The following is a 23,338-nucleotide window of genomic DNA, read 5'->3' on the forward strand; positions in this document are numbered from 1 at the left end:
ATACAGGTCAGGTGATGTATGATATTCAGGTCAGGTGATGTAGGATATTCAGGTCGAGGGATGTAGGATATTCAGGTCAGGTGACGTGTGATATTCAGGTCAGGTGATGTATGATATACAGGTCAGGTGATGTATGATATTCAGGTCAGGTGATGTATGATATTCAGGTCAGGTGATGCAGGATATTCAGGTCAGGTGATGCAGGATATTCAGGTCAGGTGATGCAGGATATTCAGGTCAGGTGATGTGTGATATTCAGGTCAGGTGATGCAGGATATTCAGGTCAGGTGATGCAGGATATTCAGGTCAAGTGATGTAGGATATTCAGGTCAGGTGATGCAGGATATTCAGGTCAGGTGATGTATGATATTCAGTTTACTTTTACAGTACACAATAATGTGAATTTCATGATGTAAAAAAAATAGACAAAAACATGTATGTCAGAGCAAGTGAAATTCTTTTTGCGCGCATGCACAAACAATCACACACACACACACACACACACACACACACACACACACACACACACTGACTCTCTCTCGCTTTCTCTCTCTTTCTCTCTCACATACACATATACGTACACACACACACACACACACACACACACACACACACACACACACACACACACACACACACACACGCTTGCGCGCACAAACACACACACACACACACACACACACACACACACACACACACACACACACACACACACACACACACACACACACACACACAAATACACGCTGCAGGTCCTCTTGCTATGGTCACATTTCCCAATAGTCTGGAGCTGAAAGAAGAAGAAACATCCCATCAGAAATGCCATGGCAACGTTAACAACCAATATACAACACACATTTCACCTGACACAAGCCTAACACTATTAGGCCTTGAGCTATGGCCCCAAATTTTGGCCATCGGTGCCATCTGGGGGGGGGAATGCTAACAATTTTTTTTGGTAAGGTATATCCCCCCACTACTAGAAAAAGCCTGATAGCAGTCACGGGGTGGTAGCAAAACCACTTTTTTCGGCTCTTGAAGTGACTACCCCCCTCTATTAAATTCCATGTTTGAATTCGGATGCATGTCTAGTTCAGGCTCATTTCGTGGGGTATTGCCAATACTCTATACCATGGTGCCTGGTATTACTGGAAAGGGGACCTTTCAGGCTTTCATTTAAGATCATTGGTGAATCTGTCTGACATACACAGAGGTCACAGCACTTCATTAAATCAGACATGGCTAACATTTTCCAACAACTCTTGGCTAAACTGTCTGCTTTCGTTTATCTCTGTGGCGTGAAAGAACACCAAGGACACAAAATTGGACAACCTCAATACTCTTTGGAGTCTGCTGATTCAGAAAATGTATAATATGCCCATACAATTGTTTTGTATGCGTTTGTGAGAGTGTTAAATTTGAATTGTGCAACCAGCAAAAGTCTTCAAAATAATAGCCAATACATGCAGGTCATCTGTTGGAAGTATTGGGCCTTTTTCCTTCCAAAGTTTCTGCTTGGCATCACTGCTTGGCATTAGGCCTTCATTTAAGATCATTACTAAATCTGTCTGACATACTCAGAGGTCACAGCACTTCATTAAACCAGAAATAATAATAACAAATGTCGCCTAAACTGTAGGCTTTCTTTAGTCCCTACGTACTGTAAACCATGGGAAAACATCAAGGACACAAACCCCAACCATTTCAATACTCAAGGCACTCTGATAATTCAGACAATGCATGATATACCCATACTATTTATTTGTGAGAGCCTTACAAAAGGTCATAATGACCATTAATATGACATAATTTAAGTCCAAGTCTGTCCTATCTCTTTATAGACGTAAGGAAATGTAAGGAGACATAAGACGTAAGGGGATAAAAGAGATGAGCGGGGGCATGGGGAGGTACTGTATGTACAGTAGATGTAGAGTTGGGGGGGGGGGGCAAGGGGGAGAAGTAGGGGTGAGGTGAGTGGGGGCAATTGAGGGGGAGCACTGTTGGGTGGGGGGCAAGGCCAGGGTAGTGGAGGAAAGTGAGTGGAGGGCGCTGTTGAGTGGGGGGAGGTGACTGGGGGGGCACTGTGGAGTGGGGGGGGGGTAGTGGGGGTAGGTGAGGGGGGGCACTGTGGAGTGGGGGGTAGTGGGGGTAGGTGAGTGGGGGGGGGGCTTAAAGGAAAGTGAGGGGGGATGGGGAGATAAGACACTGTAGGGTGGGGAGAGGAGTGGGGGTGAGATACTGTAGAGCAGGTGGGGGTAAGGGTGGATAAATGTTAATGATAAAATATTTGGAATAGTTTCAGAAACGTCTACCATATTGAATGTTGGAGGGAATTTGAGATGCCCTAGTTTCAGCAGTGTTGTGTATATGTTTAATTGAGCAATTTTTGACCACTTTCTTTAGGATATGTCACGGTGGCAAAATCGAAATTCACCTTCTATTGTTCAGCCATGCTCATATCGGACTGTGTGACAACTAGCCTAGAAATCTAGACGCCCCTAGGGGTTTGGCGTGGCCAGGCTATGTGACAACATCAGCATCTTCAAAATCACCCGTAAACAGTGGCTGAAAACAAACCAGACCTGCTCCTATTAATTAATAGTATGAACATTGTTTTACTCTGGATATATTTGGTGTTTGTGGTAAAATGTCATGTCTACTGTAATGCAGTATTGTTTTTTTATTATGGCTACCTGCCTTAGGACTACGGATGACATTTGGCAACTATGCAAATACCAACATATTTATATTGATGTTTTTTTAACTGATGTATTGATTAGTGTGTATTGTCCTAATCAAATGAAAGAAAGAATGAATGAATGAATACATTTGTCCATTAGGCAATAGGAAATAATTGTGCTAAAAAAAAGGAACCGTACTCATCAATGAATATTATAGGCTTACGTCATTGCAAGGACCATAGGCCTAGTTATTTCAGCAGTTGACTGTCTATGTGCCATTTGACCATTGTAGGAGGACTATTCTCTGCTTCAAGGAAGCGAAATCAAACTTATTTTTTGTTTGTTTAGTCAACCTTTGGTAAAATATCTGTAAGAGAATATAACAGAGAAGTGCTGAAAAAAGTAATCTACTATGTAGTAGGCCTATATTATGGCCCCACAGTATTGAGAAAAATGCATGAAAGTCATCCATTTTGGGAAATAGCAGCCATATTGAATTTTGACACAAATTTCAGATGGCATCAAGTTTGAATTTCTTCTGCTCGCGCGCACGCACGCACGCACGCACGCACGCACACACACACACACACACACACCTTTTCTCTATAGCAAAAAATTTGCCTTTGAAATTATCATTTGGGGAAGGGCTACCATATTACATTTTGGGAAATATTTTTCAATTTCTTTCAATAAGCTTTTGGTCAGTAATCTGTGAAATGTCTGGCAGGACAATATGTCTATTATTAAGCAGTGCTGTATGTGCAATTTGATCATTTACTGACAACAGTACCATTTCAAAGCGGATTTATACATTCTTATGCACATACATTCATACTGTATGTATATACACTATACATACATATATTCATTCATTTTTCTTTTTATCCAACATTTGTATGTATGTCTGTAAGGAGATATTACAGAATTGGTCAGAAAATAGGTCATTAGGGCCTTGAGGATCATTACGGTCTTTTAAAGGCTCCTGCAAATATTGTATGGGTACATTATACATTTTCTGAATCAACAGCATGCCTAGATTTTTAAAATCATTTGGTTTTGTGACCCTGATGGTTTCCCATGGTATAGGGACAACATAAATCATACAGTGAGAAATTACTGGTTTAAAGGATAACGCCAGCCAATTTCAACATGCATGTAATGCTCACACTACCCTGGACTTGTCAGTACCAGAGATTTTTTTTTTCTTCAGCCTTTTCCAAGATCCTGGTCATTGTAATGGGGGCAGGTGTTACCTTTTGGGAAAATATTTGGAGTAGGCCCATGTTAAGATTTTTTTAAAATGTAAACAAAATCTGCCCCCATTAGAATAGCAGCATGCAGCATCTCCGGGTACTGACAAGTCAAGGGTAATGTGAGCAATACAACAGCATATTGAAATTGGCAGGAGTGATCATTTGAGTATTTGGGGGGGGGGGCTTTTCAAGCCTTTATTTTTTGTTTATATGAGACAGGACAGTGAAGGAGGTGACAGGAAGCCAGTTGGGAGGGAGAGATGGGGGAGGGTCGGCAAAGGGCACGGTTCAGAATCGAACCCGGGTCAGCCGCGTAGTAGACCAGTGTCCTACCATTAGGCCACGATAGGGCCGAGAAATTATTGGTTTAATGACCTCTGTGAATGCCAGCACAAACATTGGCAGGAAAAAAGGCCTGATATTTCCAGCTAATGACCTGCTATATTGGCTACTATTTTGAAGACTATTGGTGGTTACACAAGTCAAATTTTAGGCCCTCACGAACATATACAAAATAATTATATGGGCATATTATCATTTTCCGAGTCCACCGAGTATTGAGGTTGTGTAATTTTGTGTCCTTGGCGTTCTTTCATGCCACAGACATAAACGAAATCAAACAGTTTAGCCAACATTTGTGAGAAAATGTGACCTATGTCTGGTTTAATGAAGTGCTGTGACCTCTGTGTGTGTAAGAAACATTCAGCAATGGACTGAAATGAAAGAATGAAAGGTCCCCTTTCCAGTAATACCAAGCGCTATTGTATAGAATATTGACAATATCCCAAGCTGTCCTGGACCTTCTTTCGTGCAACTGCACTACAAAATGCTCTAGCCATCATTGTGTTTGTCTGGTAAATGGCCTCAGGTGCACAGACGTGTAAACTGAGAGTGTGCGGAAATCAGGCAACCATAGACAGTTCAGATGAAGGGGATGACATGGAAGATGAAGAGTACTGACGACGAAATAATATAAATCTACATGAAACTATTCTTTCATTAAACATATTCCCTTTGCAACATGTTTCTTTATTGGCTTGTAACCGCTTGTATAGGGTCTCAGTCTATTTGTTTATGAAATAGCCTGTATAAAATGTTGTATATGAACATTTATCTAAATTCTGTTAATGAGATACCATATTTGAGTGGTTTAAGTAAAGTGTTACCCAATGCCCTATCATTGCAGGGCCTACCATCTAGATTGTATTTCTTCACATACACTACAACAGTGTTTCTCAAATTTTGCGTGCCATTCCCCCCTTCAGAGGAAGGGTGTCTGTCTGCGCCCCCCTCGAGCAAAATGGTTACGAAAATACAAATAAATAGGCCGTCGTGAAGTTTATTAGAGCCTGATATACACTTACAGTATGGCCTATGTTCTCTAAATATTAGTGACTTAATGGCAAAGCAGAAAAGTATTAAAAAAGAAAAACCTTCTGACTAACTCCGCGCCCCCCTAGGGGGGCTTCCGCCCCACTTTGAGAAACACTGCACTACAATAATTGAATACTTTAACAACTTGTGAATGTTATGTACATTCACATATGAACTACAGTATAAACAAAGTTTGTTTAAGTAAAGTGATACCGGCATAGTATTAGTCCATTCTATTGGGTCCGATTTTGAAGACATTTTTGCTGGTTGCACAAGTGACATTTAAGGGTCTCACAGACATATACTAAATGATAGCATGGGCATATTATACATTTTCTGAATCGGTAGAGTGCCCTGAGTATTGAGGTTGTTAACTTTGGTGTCCTTGGTGTTCTTTCATGCCACAGATGTAAACGAAAGTGCACAGTTTTGGCACAATGTGTGTGGAAATGGGAGCTATTTCTGGTTTAATGACGTGCTGTGGCTTCTGTGTATGTCAGACAGATTCATTAATGGGCTGAAATGAAAGCCTGAAAGGTCCCCTTTCCAGTGATAACAAGCACGATGGTATAGGATATTGGCAATACCCCCAACATAAGCCATAACTACATATACAGCCGATATTAAAAAAACAGTATTTATTATAGGGGGGTAGTAACTTCAAGAGCTGAAAAAAGTGATTTCGCTACCACCCCATGACTGCTATCAAGCTTTTTCTACTAGTGGGGGGATATACCTTGCCAAAAAACATTGCTAGCATTCCTCCCCCCAGATGGCACCGGTCGACCCCTCGGCTCATAGCCTATATGTTGCTCTATGAGTAGTGAATATGTTACTGTGATGGGGTGACCATCACTGGGGTTGTGGGTGTATTCTGACTTTCGCACAAACGATCCCGGCTCTTTGATGTAGCGGTCAGAGCCCCAGTTTACTACCCCAGAAGGTCCGGGTTCGAGTCCCAGTTTACTACCCCAGAAGGTCCGGGTTCGAGTCCCGGCTGGGCAACTCTACTCCCCTTCGCTACAGATACCATCTCTCATTGACCGTCGTTGTTTTTCATTGTGTTGCTTTCCATACAATATTACTGTTGTCTCACACACACACGCACGCATGCACGCACGCACGCACGCACGCACAGTTTAGTACTTTTATTTGGATCGCAGCACATTAAAAGTTATACAGACCCAAATACTGATGGAAATCAGAAATCACAGAGTTGCATAGATATGATCATGTTGTTATTCAGTCCAATATTTATGGATAAATATGGCATCTCCGTCTCCAAACGGACAAACTGCCTATGATGGCAGAGATGGAACAGTATTTCGCCAGTGTCTTTGCTGTTGTTTTGCGCAGTCCAGACAGTTGCAGTCCTGTTAAGACAAGTTTGTGTACATGCCCAAGGCTCCCAAATACTAAAACAACTAATCTGCATTGATACCCAAGGCCCACAATGGTATCGAGTAATGGCTGATATTTCAACATTTTAGAGACACACACACACACACACACACACACACACACACACACACACACACACACACACACACACACACACACACACACACACACACACACAAACACACACACACACACACACACACACACACACACACACAACACCTACACTACCGGTCAAAAGTTTGGGGTCACCACACTTTCCTCTCACAATATTTATCTCTGACAGTTTAGCTTATTCCTTTTCAATTTCAGTTCTGGTATAAAATTGTTCCCTGAAATTAATGCATACAATAAATGAGAAAAAGTAACTGTTGAATGGATTTACTTGTATAGACAATGCATAGAATAGACCAAAATGTATCACTAACTTTTGACTAATCAAAGTGTACCTTTCCTAAAGCAGTGTCTAGTCTGGTGTACTAATCAAAGTGTAGACTCCTTTGGCATTAATAATAGCCAGTTGCGGTTCTACAGATTCATTCCCGGGATGAGATGAGGTCTAGAATTGCCCATGAGCTCTATGAGCCCCATGCATGCAAAAGTTGATGTCGGCTCCTGTCAGTCCATACAATGCTGGATGATGTACACATTTGAAAGAGGAGAATCTACGCTTTCCAGCGATGTATGGCACTGGCTTGCACATTAAAACTTTGCTGAGACAATGGATTGTGCATTCATAGGTAGGCTCACTCTGATTAGAAAATCGTGCAGCTACTTTGACTTGAATTTGTGGACGAGGTGGCAACTCAACAAGTGCCATACACCTGCCATTAGAGAGGGCAGAGACTGCGCTTTCCAGTGGTTCCATGCATTCTCTAATAAACCAAAGAAATGTCGGTAGAAATGGACTAAAACACGTATTTACAGCTCCAGGCCACTTTATTAGAATGCCATGAAAAAGCTGATTTATTTCCATAATTCCATCAATAATGTTAAACTGTCATGGATTATAGATTCATGGCCCAGTTTTTTAACTATTCCAATCTTTAAATTGTTTATTTCTTTTACATATTTTGGTCTTCCAGCTCAAAAAACCCATGAATTGGGGAATTCGCAACATTAGAATATTGTAATAAAATCACAATTTTTCTTCATCAAAATTCGTTTATGTAATAAATGGGTGGAAAAGCTTGGTTAGATTTCACTCCTCTGTCCAGTTTAACCCTTTAGCTACCAGAACTTTTTTTGAATAGGCCGGAATTCTACCAAGAATTCTAAGAAAAAAGCTGCATTTTGGTCATATTTTAAATAATGTCAAATAACTTGAAAAGAAATGAAAAGTGTCAATTACAAGTTACTTTCATATTAAAGTAGAGAAAAGGGTATATTATTTATGGCTAATTAATTGTTCAGTATTCCCATAGAGTGCCTTTGATGTGGATTAAATGATAAAAATGTGATAAAATCCGATATTATCTAGGCCTATCTATCTACATATCCATATATTTAGGCCTATCCATCTATCTATCTATCCTTCCATCTATCCATCCAGGGTCAAAGTTGAACAATGAACATGTGACGACAACAAATGTCGTTCACCCAGAAGTCCTGTTTTCAAGCAGTCGGCCTATGGATTATATGCGATAACTGTAATGGACTACACTAGCTAATAATATTTGAACTGAAACATGCCAAAGACGTGTAAGGATAACCGTAGAAGTGTCCGCGATAGCAGACAGGACATGAATGGAGCTCTAAGGAAGTTTCCACCCCCGATTTGGCACAGGTAAGACGCGCCAGGCATCACCGAGTAATACGGAATTGAAGTGCTACAAACACCACGTTGGTAGGCTATTATTGGAAGTTAGCATTCAACTCAACGTCTTCACGCATATTTTTTATGAAGGACAACGTGGAGTAGTAACAGTCCTTGACTGCTTTGCCAAAGCTGACACGCAAAATGGGAGGGTAGGCCTGCTGCACAGAGCTTTCGTTGTTCCAGGAAACTAAGATAGTTGGATACCAACATATGGTTTGACTCTCAAAACACACAGAAGACAGTTTACATTTTTAATATGTAGCGTGTTGACATCGGCTGGACAGTTGTGTTTGCTATTTAGGACCATGGCAGAACCCATCACAGTTGAACACCATCTCATAAGCCTAATAAAACAACATGATCTAAAAATAGCCTAAATAGTCATACACATGTGCTGTTGACCATGAAAATAGATCGAAGAGGGTTGGAAGTTTTCATATTTAGTGTATATTGGTTGTAGAAACAGAATGGTTATGTTTGTAGCCATTCAATCTCGGACGGCCGTCATTTGAATTGACGGCAGATTGCCAAGTCGCATAAAGCGGCGCATCTCGAAATAAAATCTAAGATACTGAAAAATAAAATAATATAAACATATAGTTTTTATACTGAAAGTATATCGAGGAGGGTCTGTAATATTGAGCTAAAGTGTTTGAAAGCTGGAAAAACTGCATGATGACGGCCGTTCAGATGTATTTTCATATGTAAATATTCCGGCCGGCCGCAGCCGTTATGGTACAGATCCAGCCGTTATGGGAGCTAAAGGGTTAACCAATTGTATGGGTAATCAAACTTTTTTTCACCGTTGACTGTTCATTACTTTCCATTGTTCCATTTCGAGCTATTGAAAAGATGTCTGCGCCTTGAATTGCAAAAAAATATGGAAAAATAAAGGTTCGAACGGTACTGTACCTGTGGCCTCTAGGGGAAGTGTGTGTTTCTCAAAAGGATATAGAGGGGGCTCCAAACACACACACACACGCACACACACACACACACACACACACACACACACACACACACACACACACACACACACACACACACACACACACACACACACACACACACACGCTACACCTACCTGTTGCCTCTAGGGGGAGTGTGTGTTTCTCGAGCGGGTACAGAGGGGGTTCCATGTTCCGTGGTGTCCTAGCAACGTACGCCTTCAGCAGACAAGTCACACTCCTGAAGTACTCTGGCTTACTCCCGCTCACCGTCTACACACACACACACACACGCACGCACGCACGCACGCACGCACGCACGCACGCACGCACGCACGCACGCACGCACGCACGCACGCACGCACGCACACACACACACACACACACACACACACACACACACACACACACACACACACACACACACACACACACACACACACACACACACATGAACACACACACACACGTTTCCACCAATACAGTGTGAGATACTTGCACGAATCACTTTGTGTTCACTGATCATTACCTCCGCCAAGGAGTTTGTTTGTCTCTCAGCAGGTTAACTCAAAAAGTTATTGGATTTTGACTAGATGTTGTGGAGTTGTTGAAAATGACAAAAGGAATAAGTGATTACGTTTTGGTGGTGATCCAGGTTTTTTTTTTAGGTTTTTTTAAGTTATAGTATAGGCATAGGATTCCACAGGAAGTGATGTACAAGCTGAAGGGCATCCAGTCTGAAGATTATTCCCTCATCACTCCCTCTGTGTCCCATCAACATTCTGGGAAGTTCAGTTGTGGACATTCTGATTTATGAAATCTTCCCCTCAGTTTGTGTTAAGTCCCCCCCCCCCTTCTGATCAAAGAGTCTATTGTCAAATCATTTAAATCCCTCGACGTGAGCGATGATCTGGTGGGCAGAGTTGCTGAGTCTGAACCTCTCCAACCTCACAGCAGAGAGCAGCGGGGTGTACACATGGAGAGTCATACAACATCCTCCCATTATTGGCTATGTTTGTTATGAGAGGAGGATCCGCCTTGTGTACAGGGATCCGTTCTACGTACGGTCCACTACAGGGCTGGTGGCTGCTGTGATCTGGCTCAAGCTGAGGAGCAGAGGAGGAGCGCTGACACCTGGTGGTCAGGAGATGGAAATGCAGGACGTTGGAGATGACAGCTATGATGACGTGGAGGAGGCTGAAGACTGGACTAAAGGAGCCTGAATTCGACACACCTCTCTCCTGTGTGTGTGTGTGTGTGTATGTGTTTGTGTGTGCGCGTGCGTGTGTGTGTGCGTTTGCACGTGTGTGTTTGCGTGTGCCTACGTGCATACATGTAGGCTATGTGATGTGAGACTCGTGTCATATTTTTTTAGATGTTCTTTTATCTTCCTTCTACTCATCATAAATTCCCCTGTTGTGCAATGTCCTGTCATTTCAATATCCTAATAATGTCCTGTCATTTCATGCCCATCTTGTGCAATATCCTGCCATTTCATGCCCATCTTGTGATGTGTATCATTGTAAAGCAGCTTGTCTACAAAGCGGTTTCCAAAAAAGTTGGGACACTGTTTTTTGTGAATAAAATCAAAACGCTGGCATTTTCAAAACATTCAATATGTTAACAAGGTAGAACATTATGTACAGACAACAAATCAGTTGTTAAAGTGAAGCAGAATTATTGTTTTGAGGTAATTATGTGATCATTTAAAATTTCACCCTTGCAACAAATCCCAAAAAAGTTGGGACAGGGCCAATAAAATGCTTTTAATGTTAGATAAGACTAAACATAACACAAGGGAGGAGGCTTACCAGTTAAATACTTTGACTGATGGCATAATTTTATTCAAAAAATAGATATATTTCTGTGTGAGACATGCTTTCAGCAGCTTAACTGATAGTTGTATTCTTCAACTTGTTTACCTTTTTTATGCTTAATATGGGCATATCCTGACAGCAAGAAAACAAATTTGTGACCTGTTTACTCTTATGATGGAACCACACTGTTGGAAAATAGTAGAGATTTAAATTTGCCATCATTAGGGGACAATACCTAAAGGCGGTGCTCCAAAATATAATGCCTTGGTAGCTATGTTTGCTGTTTAAAGTCTGTATGTATCATTCAACATTCATTTTAATGCTCTACATGAGTAAGAAGACCCTAACCAAGTCACCTCTGCACCCCCTTACCATCGTATATGTACCTTACCAAAGTATTCATTTTCTATATAACCTGGAGGGTGCATGACTCCATAATTTTCAAAAAGGATTAAATATTTTCCATCCTGTAATCAGAGGACAGTTTCACATGTCTCCTAGGTCCATAGAATGAGCTTTTCTGCATGCAACACTGTTTAATGTCTGCATCATGTACATTAATCAAGTGTTGTGTTCATGGTCATTTTTTCGAGAGCTGTCATTGTTGGAGTGTCATAGTTTGCTTATTGACCACAAGTATGTCATGATCTCATAACTCATGCAATGATTACACAGAACTCTATATTACGGAAATAGGCCTTATATGCCTGCAATTTTGATAATTCAATCTTTCTGTGTAATAGATAAGTAATTAGTCCCTCAAAATCTTCGCTGCTGAGTGCCACAGCCTTTCTGTGATGGTATTTTAGTTGTGCATTAATGTTGGCAGTCAATATAGTTCCTTTTAAAATATTCTTCCTTGTGTTATTTAACTTATTTTTAGAATTATCCAACTATTACATCTTTTGGCCCTGTCCCAACTTTTATGAGATTTGTTGTATGGGTCAAATTTTAAATGATCACATAATTACCTCAAAGCAATAATTCTGCTCGACTTTAACAACTGATATGTTGTCTGTACATAATGCTCTACCTTATTAACATATTAGATGTTTTGAAAATGCCAGCATTTTGATTTTATTCACAAAATACAAAGTGTCCCAACTTTTTTGGAATCCGCTTTGTAGATGTTGTCAAATGAATGTGTGTAATCCACATTGTGTCGTTGTGTTGTGTGCCATCCACATTGTGGCGTTGTTTCTATAAAGCTGCTGTATGTTGATGTGAAATGAATGTGTGTAATCCGCATGGTGGCGTTGTGTTGTGTGTTGTGTTTCTGTAAAGCTACTGAGTTAGAGTGGCGTCTGGACTGAGTGCGGCTGCCGTCTGTATGATTCTCTGGACGTTTAAGAGTTAAAATAAACTAAAACAACACATTCTTAAGTACTGAAAATGAGTTTTGATTTTATGCCCGTTTTTAAATAATGAAAGAACATTATTGCCATTATAAGCCTTTGTTATAACAACTTATTGCTACCAAAATGTAATGACCAAGTCTTAATTGCTTAACCTGATTTACATCATCTGGCAACTACACACAAGGCGTTCTCTTCAGAATCAATTTCTTAAAGGAACAGACCACCCTTTTTTGATTTTCACATATTTGCAGTATTTTCCAGCATTATTCATGAATGTGCATATCATTTTCTTGTATGTGTTTGCATTGCCCCGTTTCACAGTATGGCCAAATTAGGCATAGTAATGCAAGTCTATGGTACAAAATAAAACATCATCAAAGGTTCTTGTAAACCATTTTAAAATGAATGTAAAATTCACCAGAGTGTGAAACGGCAATTTAATTTCGTCCAGTGATCACTCGTGGCTTGATGCTAAAGATACCAGTTACTTCCAGTGACTATGCTAAGCTACGCTAATAATTCTGATCCAATAAATCTAAGTACTGAAAACACTGAGAAGAAAATGATATGCACATTCATGAATAATGCTGGGAAATACTGCAAATATGTGAAAATCAAAAAAGGGTGGTCTGTTCCTTTAAGAACTGAAAAGGCCCGTTGACGAGCCCATATGCAGTAACAGCTACAACGGTGGTTTCATTCTTCTTTGGAAGAGGAGGAAGAGGTGGTGTGTGTGTGTGTGTGTGTGTGTGTGTGTGTGTGTGTGTGTGTGTGTGTGTGTGTGTGTGTGTGTGTGTGTGTGTGTGTGTGTGTGTGTGTGTGTGTGTGTGTGTGTGTGTTGGAGTGTGTGTGTGTATGTGTGTGTGTGTGTGTGTGTGTGTCTGTGTGTGTGTGTATGTGTGTGTGCATGCGTGCATGTTGTAGTGTGTGTGTGCGTGTTGGAGTGTGTGTGTGTGTGTGTGTTTGTGTGTGTGTACGCACGTATACTGTAGTGTGTGCGTGTGTGTGTGTGTACGAATGTGTGTGTGTGTGTGTGCGTGTTAGAGTGTATGTGTGTGTGTGTGTGTGTGTGTGTGTGTGTGTGTGTGTGTGTGTGTGTGTGTGTGTGTGTGTGTGTGTATGTGTGTGTGCATGCGTGCATGTTGTAGTGTGTGTGTGTGTGTGTGTGTGTGTGTGTGTGTGTTGGGCCTGAAAACTTCAAAACATCCTGTGACATTTCAGAGTTGTGAAAAACAGCCGAGAGAGGGAGGAGAGAGGACGAATAAAGGTGGCAAGAAAAGCCAAGGCAAGGCAAGGCAAGAAAAGGCAAGGCAAGGCAAGGCAAGAAAAGGCAAGGCAAGGCAAGGCAAGGCAAGGCAAGAAAAGGCAAGGCAAGGCAAGGCAAGGCAAGGCAAGGCAAGGCAAGAAAAGGCAAGGCAAGGCAAGGCAAGGCAAGGCAAGGCAAGGCAAGGCAAGGCAAGGCAAGGCAAGGCAGGGCAAGGCAAGGCAAGGCAAGGCAAGGCAAGGCAAGGCAAGGCAAGGCAAGGCAAGGCAAGGCAAGAAAAGCCAAGGCAAGGCAAGGCAAGGCAAGGCAAGGCAAGGCAAGGCAAGGCAAGGCAAGGCAGGGCAAGGCAAGGCAAGGCAAGGCAAGGCAGGGCAAGGCAAGGCAAGGCAGGGCAAGGCAAGAAAGGACAAGACAAGAAAAGGCAAGGCAAGGCAAGACAAGACAAGACAAGACAAGGCAAGGCAAGGCAAGGCAAGGCAAGGCACGGCACAGCACGGCACGGCAGGGCAGGGCAGGGCAGGGCAGGGCAGGGCAAGGCAAGGCAAGGCAAGGCAAGGCAAGGCACGGCACGGCGAGGCAAGGCAAGACAAGGCAAAGCAAGGCAAGGCAAGGCAGGGCATGGCAAGAAAAGACAAGACAAGACAAGAAAAGGCAAGGCAAGAAAAGACAAGGCAAGATAAGGCAAGGCAAGAAAAGGCAAGGCAAGGCAAGGCAAGGCAAGGCAAGGCAAGGCAGGGCAGGGCAGGGCAAGGCAAGGCAAGGCAAGGCAAGAAAAGGCAAGGCAAGGCAAGGCAAGGCAAGGCAAGGCAAGGCAAGGCAAGGCAAGGCAAGGCAAGGCAAAGCAAGGCAAGGCAAGGCAAGGCAAGGCAAGGCAAGGCAAGGCAAGGCAAGGCAAGGCAAGGCAAGGCAAGGCAAGGCAAGGCAGGGCAAGGCAGGGCAAGGCAAGGCAAGGCAAGGCAAGGCAAGAGGAGGCAAGGCAAGGCAAGGCAAGGAAAGGCAAGGCAAGGCAAGAGGAGGCAAGGCAAGGCAAGGCAAGGCAAGGCAAGAGGAGGCAAGAGGAGGCAAGAGGAGGCAAGGCAAGGCAAGGCAAGAGGAGGCAAGGCAAGGCAAGGCAAGGCAAGAAAAGGCAAGGCAAGGCAAGGCAAGGCAAGGCAAGGCACTTTTGTTTCTAAAGCAGATTTCATACACAGAGTAACTCAATTGCTACGTTTACATGAGACATTTAATTCGGAATTAACTCACTTTAATTCTGAATAAAACTTAATTCCGCTGTCAAAACATCATGTAAACACCACGTAATTCGGAATTAAAGGAAAGATCAAAGTAAACTCGATGGAACTATTTAATTCAGAATTATCAATTCAGAATTAAAATCATCATGTAAACGTAGTGATTGTGCTGTACAGTGATTAAAAAAACGTGCAAAATCCCCCCCCCAGAAAAATAAGAGAGAAAAGAGAAAAAGACAAAAGCATAAAAGCATATAAAGAATAGCAACACAAGGCGTGTGGTAAAATATATTAAAAGCATAAGGCAAGGTAGATAAAAACAAGATTAAAGAGGCAAGGATAAAAACAGGCCTGATGAAGACCCTGTAGGGGCAAAATATTGTATGACCTGAATACATTTTCAAAATGGAGCTACAGTGAGCAGACTTCTACTCTTGACACTATCAGATGCACCTTTGTCCTGCACCTGGCCTCTGAGAGGTGGGATGTGCCAGTGGTATACCCACTTCAAATTTTCAGGGATTTCAGTATACCCACCTAAAATTGATTGATCCATTATTTAAAATAGCACAAACATATACAGTATACCCACTTCAAAAAATGCTCAAATATACAGTATACCCACTTCAAAAAGGCTCCAATATACAGTATACCCACTTAAAAAAAGTAGACTACACCCCTGGGATGTGCATACGCTTACTCTGATGAATGACCAAGCTGTACCCATCACTGGGTACTGGGCTCTGACTGTCATGCTTCTGAGTCTTTGTCTTTGGTGTAGCAGTCAGACTACAGGTTTGCTGACTCAGTCGGTAGGATTGCAATATTGCGTTTGTATACGAAAGACAGACAGAGAAAACTACAACTACACTACACAGTACTTCCTCAATCAGAGCAGTAACGTACCGGCCAGATAGCTAGTGATGCTTCAGCCATGGCCTAGTGGTTAGAGAGTTGGTCTTTCAGGGGTTGCAGGTTCGAATCCCCCCTGACCTCTCCCTACATCTCCAGCCATGGCTGAAGTGCCCTTGAGCAAGGCACCTAACCCCACATTGCTCCAGGGACTGTAACCAATACCCTGACAAATAATAACTGTATTGTAAGTCGCTTTGAATGAATGAAAGCGTCAGCTAAGTGCAATGTAATGTAATGTAGAAGGTGAGAAAGTGGATTGCACTCGGGTTCTTCTTTTCTTCTTTTTATTTTTTATTTTTTACATAGCAGCAGAAGTGTAGACAAACGTCTTCGTCAGTGAAGGCAACAGGAAATAATAAAAAGAAGAATATAGCTGCAAGCAGCAATGCGGGGCCAAGCAGTAAACTTGCCAGAGCCGCCACGGCAACAGAAGGAACTGCAGCACCCCCTTTGGTCCAAATCTCGCCAATGTTGGTGTGGATTCCTTGGACGAGAGTGTGATCACGTAAACCAAGTTTAGTTTGAATCCGTTGAAGAGCTGCCGAGATATGAGCTCACTTCCTGTTACCTACCTGTTGGTGGCGCTAGAGAGCTTGGGGTCTGTATTTTTTTGTGGGAGGTCATGGGATGGACTAGAATGTGTGCAAAAAATCCTAACAGAAATTGACTAACGGTTGCTGAGATATGACCTCACTTCCTGTTTTGCCACCTTTATGACAATTTTGATTGGCTGTCACCGGCAAACGACAAGAGGTGTTCAAAATTCTTTCCTCTCCCCCCTCCCTCTCCCTCCCTCCCTCCCTTCTTCCCTCTCTCTCCCTCTCCCTCTCCCTCTCCCCCCTCCCTCTCCCTCTCCCTCTCCCTCTGTCTGTCTGTGTGTGTGTGAGGAGGGGGTGGGGGGTGGTGTGCAGGGGCTGGGGCAGTGGGGCTTGACCCCCTGCCGAGAATGGTGTCAGTGAACGTGCGCAAGGGGAGCAGAGGAGACAGAGAGATGAGAAAAAATCCCTCCATTCTTTCCACAATTTTGAATGGCTGCTGTGAGCTGATAGTTTTTTCAATCGTTACGAAAATCCATACCTGGGTGCAACATGGTGTGAAGATAACCTGTGTACCAATATTTTGAAAATTGGGAGTAGGGTTCAAAAGATACAGGCAAAAATGTAGCTAAAATTTTGACCTGCTGGTGGTGCTACAGAGCTTGAGCTGGGGATTCGATTTTTTTTGTGGTAGGTCATGGGATGGACTACTATGTGTGTACAAAATCCCAGCCTAATTCAACAAACGGTTGCTGAGATATGACTTCACTTCCTGTTTCACCACTTTTACGACAATTTTGATTGGCTCTCACGACTAAACGATAAAAGATATCCAATATTCCTGAAGACCCCATGTGTAGCTCAGTCCAGAGATACTATATACCGAGTTTTGGGCGAATTGGTCAACAATTGCGGGAAAATTAACATTTTTATTGAATTTTACGAAATTCAAAATGGCGGGAAAACTATCCTGGCGGAAAATGACATCATATGGTGCGTTGGATTCGTCTTGACTCAAGGATTCCAGGGATACCAAGTTTATGAAAATTGGCCCAGCGGTTCAAAAGTTACAAGCAGAAATGTACCTGCAACTTTGACCTGCTGGTGGCGCTAGAGCGTTGGGGCTGGGGTCCTATAAATTGCTGTGGGTAATGCTGAGACTGCCCCGAATGTGTGTGCCAATTTACAGCATTTTCCTGCCTACGGTTCTATGGGCTGCCATAGACTTGCAGAGGGATAGGAATGGTGACTAGAGAATAATAATAATAATAAATATAGCTGCAAGCAGCAATGCGGGGCCAAGCAGTAAACTTGCCAGAGCCGCCACGGCAACAGAAGGAACTGCAGCGCCCCCTTTGGTCCAAATCTCGCCAATGTTGGTGTGCATTCCTTGGACGAGAGTGTGATCACGTAAACCAAGTTTAGTTTGAATCCGTTGAAGAGCTGTCGAGATATGAGCTCACTTCCTGTTACCTGTTGGTGGCGCTAGAGAGCTTGGGGTCTGGATTTTTTTTGTGGGAGGTCATGGGATGGACTAGAATGTGTGCAAAAAATCCTAACAGAAATTGACTAACGGTTGCTGAGATATGACCTCACTTCCTGTTTTGCCACCTTTATGACAATTTTGATTGGCTGTCACCGGCAAACAACAAGAGGTGTTCAAAATTCTTTCCTCTCCCCCCTCCCTCTCCCTCCCTCCCTCCCTTCTTCCCTCTCTGTCCCTCTCCCTCTCCCTCTCCCTCTCCCTCTACCTCTCCCTCTCCCTCTGTCTGTCTGTGTGTGTGTGAGGAGGGGGTGGGGGGTGGGGTGCAGGGGCTGGGGCAGTGGGGCTTGACCCCCTGCCGAGAATGGTGTCAGTGAACGTGCGCAAGGGGAGCAGAGGAGACAGATGAGAAAAAATCCCTCCATTCTTTCCACAATTTTGAATGGCTGCTGTGAGCTGATAGTTTTTTCAATCGTTACGAAAATCCATACCTGGGTGCAACATGGTGTGAGGATGACCTGTGTACCAATATTTTGAAAATTGGGAGTACAGTTCAAAAGCTACAGGCAAAAATGTAGCTAAAATTTTGACCTGCTGGTGGCGCTACAGAGTTTGAGCTGGGGATATGATTTTTGTTGTGGTAGGTCCTGGGATGGACTACTATGTGTGTACAAAAAGTACAGCCTAGTTTGACAAACGGTTGCTGAGATATGACCTCACTTCCTGTTTTGCCACTTTTACGACAATTTTGATTGGCTGTCACGGCTAAACGATAAAAGATATCCAATATTCCTTGAGACCCCATGTGTAGCTCAGTCCCAAGATACTATATACCGAGTTTCGGGTGAATTGGTCGAAAATTGTGGGAGTAGTAGCATTTTTATTGAATTTCACAAAATTCAAAATGGCGGAAAAACTATCCTGGCGGAAAATGACGTCATAGGGTGCGTTGGATTTGTCTTGGCCCAAGGATTCCAGTGATACCAAGTTTATGAAAATTGGCCAAGCGGTTCAAAAGTTACAAGCAGAAATGTACCTGCAACTTTGACCTGCTGGTGGCGCTACAGCGTTGGGACTGGGGACCTATAAATCGCTGTGGGTAATGCTGAGACTGTCCCTAATGTGTGTGCCAATTTACAGCATTTTCCTACCTACGGTTCTATGGGCTGCCATAGACTTACAGTCGGAGAAGAATGGTGACTATATAATAATAATAATAACAATGAAGAAAACCTACTAACTCTATAGGGGCCTTCGCCAGCTTCGCTGCTTGGCCCCTAATGAAGAAAACCTACTAACTCTATAGGGGCCTTCGCCAGCTTCGCTGCTTGGCCCCTAAAAATAAGCGATCCACTTTCTCACCCTCTAAGTCAGGGGTGTCAAACTCAAATTGACTGAGGGCCAAAATCAAAATCTGGAACAAAGCAGTGGGCCAAACTCCAGATTTATTTAAAAAATGGGACTAAAAGTATGCATACATGCACTTCATACTCATAGCTAAATTTCACATGCACGCTTTCCCATCATATTTGTTAGTTCAAATGTATCTGCACATCCTGTGACACACCTAATTTCACGTTCAAGTCTTGTTGTTCAAGTAATGGTGCATGTGGGCCAACTGCAATACACATTTGAAATGATCTTGCGGGCCGAATAAAATGGCTCCGCGGGCCAGATTTGGCCCCCGAGCCTGAGTTTGACATCCCTGTTCTAAGTTATTCAACTTGAGACGCACCACACGGAAGAGCGCGGTGTATCTGAACTACTACTGATGCAATGGAATGTCAAATGTAATGTCAAATGTAAGGTTTCAGGTTCTACTAGCTGACTCTAACCCTCATTTGGTGACAGTGTGTCCTGACTGACACGCACACACGCACACACACACACACACACACACACACACACACGCACGCACGCACGCACGCACGCACCGCACACACACACACACACACACACACACACACACACACACACACACACACACACACACACACACAGACAGACACACACACACACACACACACACACACTATACAGGTATACAGCGCATTCGTATTCGAGTGAAATCAGATGAAAGCAGAGCAGAGATTGGGGTCTACGGAGCTGCGGTCAGGTGACCTATATAGTGGAGAGAGAGAGAATGTGTGTGTGTTTGTGTGTGTGTCTGTTTGTGTGTGTCTGTTTGTGTGTGTGTGTGTGTGTGTGTGTGTGTGTGTGTGTGTGTGTGTGTGTGTGTGTGTGTGTGTGTGTGTGTGTGTGTGTGTGTGTGTGTGTGTGTGTGTGTGTGTGTGTGTGTGTGTGTGTGTGTGTTGTGGTATGAAGCAGCTACTGCCAAGATGGAACCGGACGTGAAGAGAGAGAGAGATGTCAAGACAGAGTGAAACGGAGATGGAAAAGAAAAGGAAAGAAGAAAAACAAAATGAATCACATACAGAGATAAAGAATTGAGTCAGACCAAGAGGTAAGAAAGACACAAATGCATCATCAGCATCAGATCCATTTACAATATTAACACAACCAACTGCTTCAACACATCAGACCCATTTACAATATAAACACAACCAACTGCTTCAACATCAGATCCACGTACAATATAAACACAACCAACTAAATGCATCACCATCCGATCCATTTACAATATAAACACAACCAACTAAATGCATCACCATCCGATCCATTTACAATATAAACACAACCAACTGCTTCACCATCCGATCCATTTACAATATAAACACAACTAAATGCATCATCACCATCCTCTACCTCACCCTGTACAACCTCTATGATGCAGTTGCAACACTTTGGTTAAAGAATATGCATCAACACAAGATACATTTAGAATATAAACACAACTAACAACACCAGATACATTTAGAATATAAACACAACTAACTACACAAGATACATTTAGAATATAAACACAACTAACTACACCAGATGCATTTAGAATATAAACACAACTAACTACACCCGATGCATTTAGAATATAAAGTAAACACAACTAACTACACCCGATATATTTAGAATATAAACACAACTAACTACACCCGATGCATTTAGAATATAAAGTAAACACAACTAACTACACCCGATGCATTTAGAATATAAACACAACCAACAAAACCTGATACATTTAGAATATAAACACAACTACCTACACCCGATGCATTTAGAATATAAAGTAAACACAACTAACTACACCCGATGCATTTAGAATATAAAGTAAACACAACTAACTACACCAGATGCATTTAGAATATAAACACAACTAACTACACCCGAGGCATTTAGAATATAAACACAACTAACTACACCCGAGGCATTTAGAATATAAACACAACCAACTACATCCGATGCATTTAGAATATAAACACAACCAACTGCTGCCACTCCACTCATATGGCTTTCAGGCCGACCAGAACGGAGCCGGTGTCGGTGCTCGCACCAGTTACGTTCGGCACTAAAGTGTTTGTCTGCGAACCGCCAGTGTTCATACCGGGCTCTGAACTTTTTTCGCACGTGACTGTGTTACCCGGATGAACCTGCTGACGACCACGCTGTCGTCACGGTTCGCAGAGAAAAACCTAGTATTTTGCGGTTCGCATTGCGAACCAATTTTCCGGTTCGCGAACGCAAATATCTGTGGCGTGAACACGACGGTCGGTTCACGATTAGGTGCGGGAACGGGCTCCAGCACGGTTCTCAGTCGGCCTGAATGCGCTACCTGTGTCCACATATTACATCACATTGCATTGCACTGCCATTCAGGGCTTTTTTTAGGGGCTTTTCATGCCTTTATTTGACAGGAGAGTCGAAGATGGTGACAAGAACCCCGGCTCGAGTCATTTCCTGATCCTCCCGTCTCTCTGTCCCCTTCCCTGTGGGTGGGCATGCAAGCCCAAATGTGGCGCACCAATAATAGGTGTTAATCTTACTAGTTAAACACACACATGGGTCAAAGTGGCTAGTACTGATAAGTTGGTCTTTTGAGGATGAGGAGGTGAGTAGGAGGAGGAGGAGGAGGAGGAGGAAGAGGAAGAGGAGGAGGAGAGTATGAGGAGGAGAGGAGGAGGAGGAGGAGGAGGAAGAGGATGAGGAGGAGAAGGAGGTGAGTATGAGGAGGAGGATGAGATGAGGAGGAGGAGGAGGAGGAGGTGGGGATGAGGAGGTGAGGATGAGGAGGATGAGGAGGTGAGGAGGAGGTGAGGATGAGGAGGAGGAAGATGATGATGATGATGAGGAGGAGGAGGAGGAATTTTCACCAGCGTTTGGCCAGTTGGCTGGCATTACATTACACTGCTGTAACTAAACAACATGGTATCATGCATTGCGTATAGATGACACGCTGATTTGAACCCACTATCGCGTGTGTCCAATACACCTTTGCAAGTTAAGGCGTGCTCCACAACACCCTGTAACAGGTTAGGTTTAGGGATGGTTTTGGTTTACGCACAATTTAGCTAGATATTCGCAAAATTTTGCCGTTCTTGGCAAAAGTAAAGCAGCAGAAACATTGCTTTACTGACAGGTTAGGTTTAGGGATGGTTTTGGTTAGGGCACAGCAAAGCATATTTGTGTTTAGCAACAGAAATGCGCTGTGGCAAAAGAAAATCACCGACACGGCGGGAAAACTGCCCAAACCTCGTCACGTGTCAAAAGTGCATGAAAGCGCTTTACTGTTACGTCTGAGGAGCACGCGTTAACTTCAAAAGGCGTCGCACCAACACGCCGAATGCACTAGCATGCGTTACATACGCTAAAACATGATGACAGCCTGAACTAAACGGGGATGGGCCCCATGACCCACCGTGACCCTACACCTGAGGTGAACCTACAGTAGTTAAGAGACCTACAGTAGTGTACTGTAAAGAGACGTGACCCTACAGTAGTAAAGAGACCTACAGTAGTGTACTGTAACCGACCGTGACCCTACACCTGAGGTCAACCTAGAGTAGTTAAGAGACCTACAGTAGTGTACTGTAAAGAGACGTGACCCTACACCTGAGGTCAACATACAGTAGTTAAGAGACCTACAGTAGTGTACTGTAACCGACCGTGACCCTACACCTGAGGTGAACCTACAGTAGTTAAGAGACCTACAGTAGTGTACTGTAACCGACCGTGACCCTACACCTGAGGTCGACCGACTGTAGTGAAGAGACCTACAGTAGTGTACTGTAAAGAGACATGGCCCTACACCTGAGGTCAACCTACAGTAGTTTACTGTAAAGAGACATGACCTGGGATGAGGACATGCG

General features: G+C 43.2%; 1 long non-coding RNA gene across 1 annotated transcript in view; it reads right to left on the reverse strand.

The window, feature by feature from the left end:
• Window positions 1-720: 720 nt before the first annotated feature.
• Window positions 721-23,338, reverse strand: part of LOC134444795 (uncharacterized) — a 29,146-nt gene continuing 6,528 nt past the window's right edge. Inside the window, exons 2-3 of the long non-coding RNA XR_010034107.1 lie at window positions 9,613-9,748; window positions 721-790 (exon numbers count right to left, since the gene is read on the reverse strand). This is a non-coding gene — a long non-coding RNA (uncharacterized LOC134444795). The remainder of the gene's footprint in view (window positions 791-9,612; window positions 9,749-23,338) is intronic.

The sequence above is a fragment of the Engraulis encrasicolus genome, unplaced genomic scaffold (assembly GCF_034702125.1).
Source record: "Engraulis encrasicolus isolate BLACKSEA-1 unplaced genomic scaffold, IST_EnEncr_1.0 scaffold_73_np1212, whole genome shotgun sequence".
NCBI classification, from domain to species: domain Eukaryota; kingdom Metazoa; phylum Chordata; class Actinopteri; order Clupeiformes; family Engraulidae; genus Engraulis; species Engraulis encrasicolus.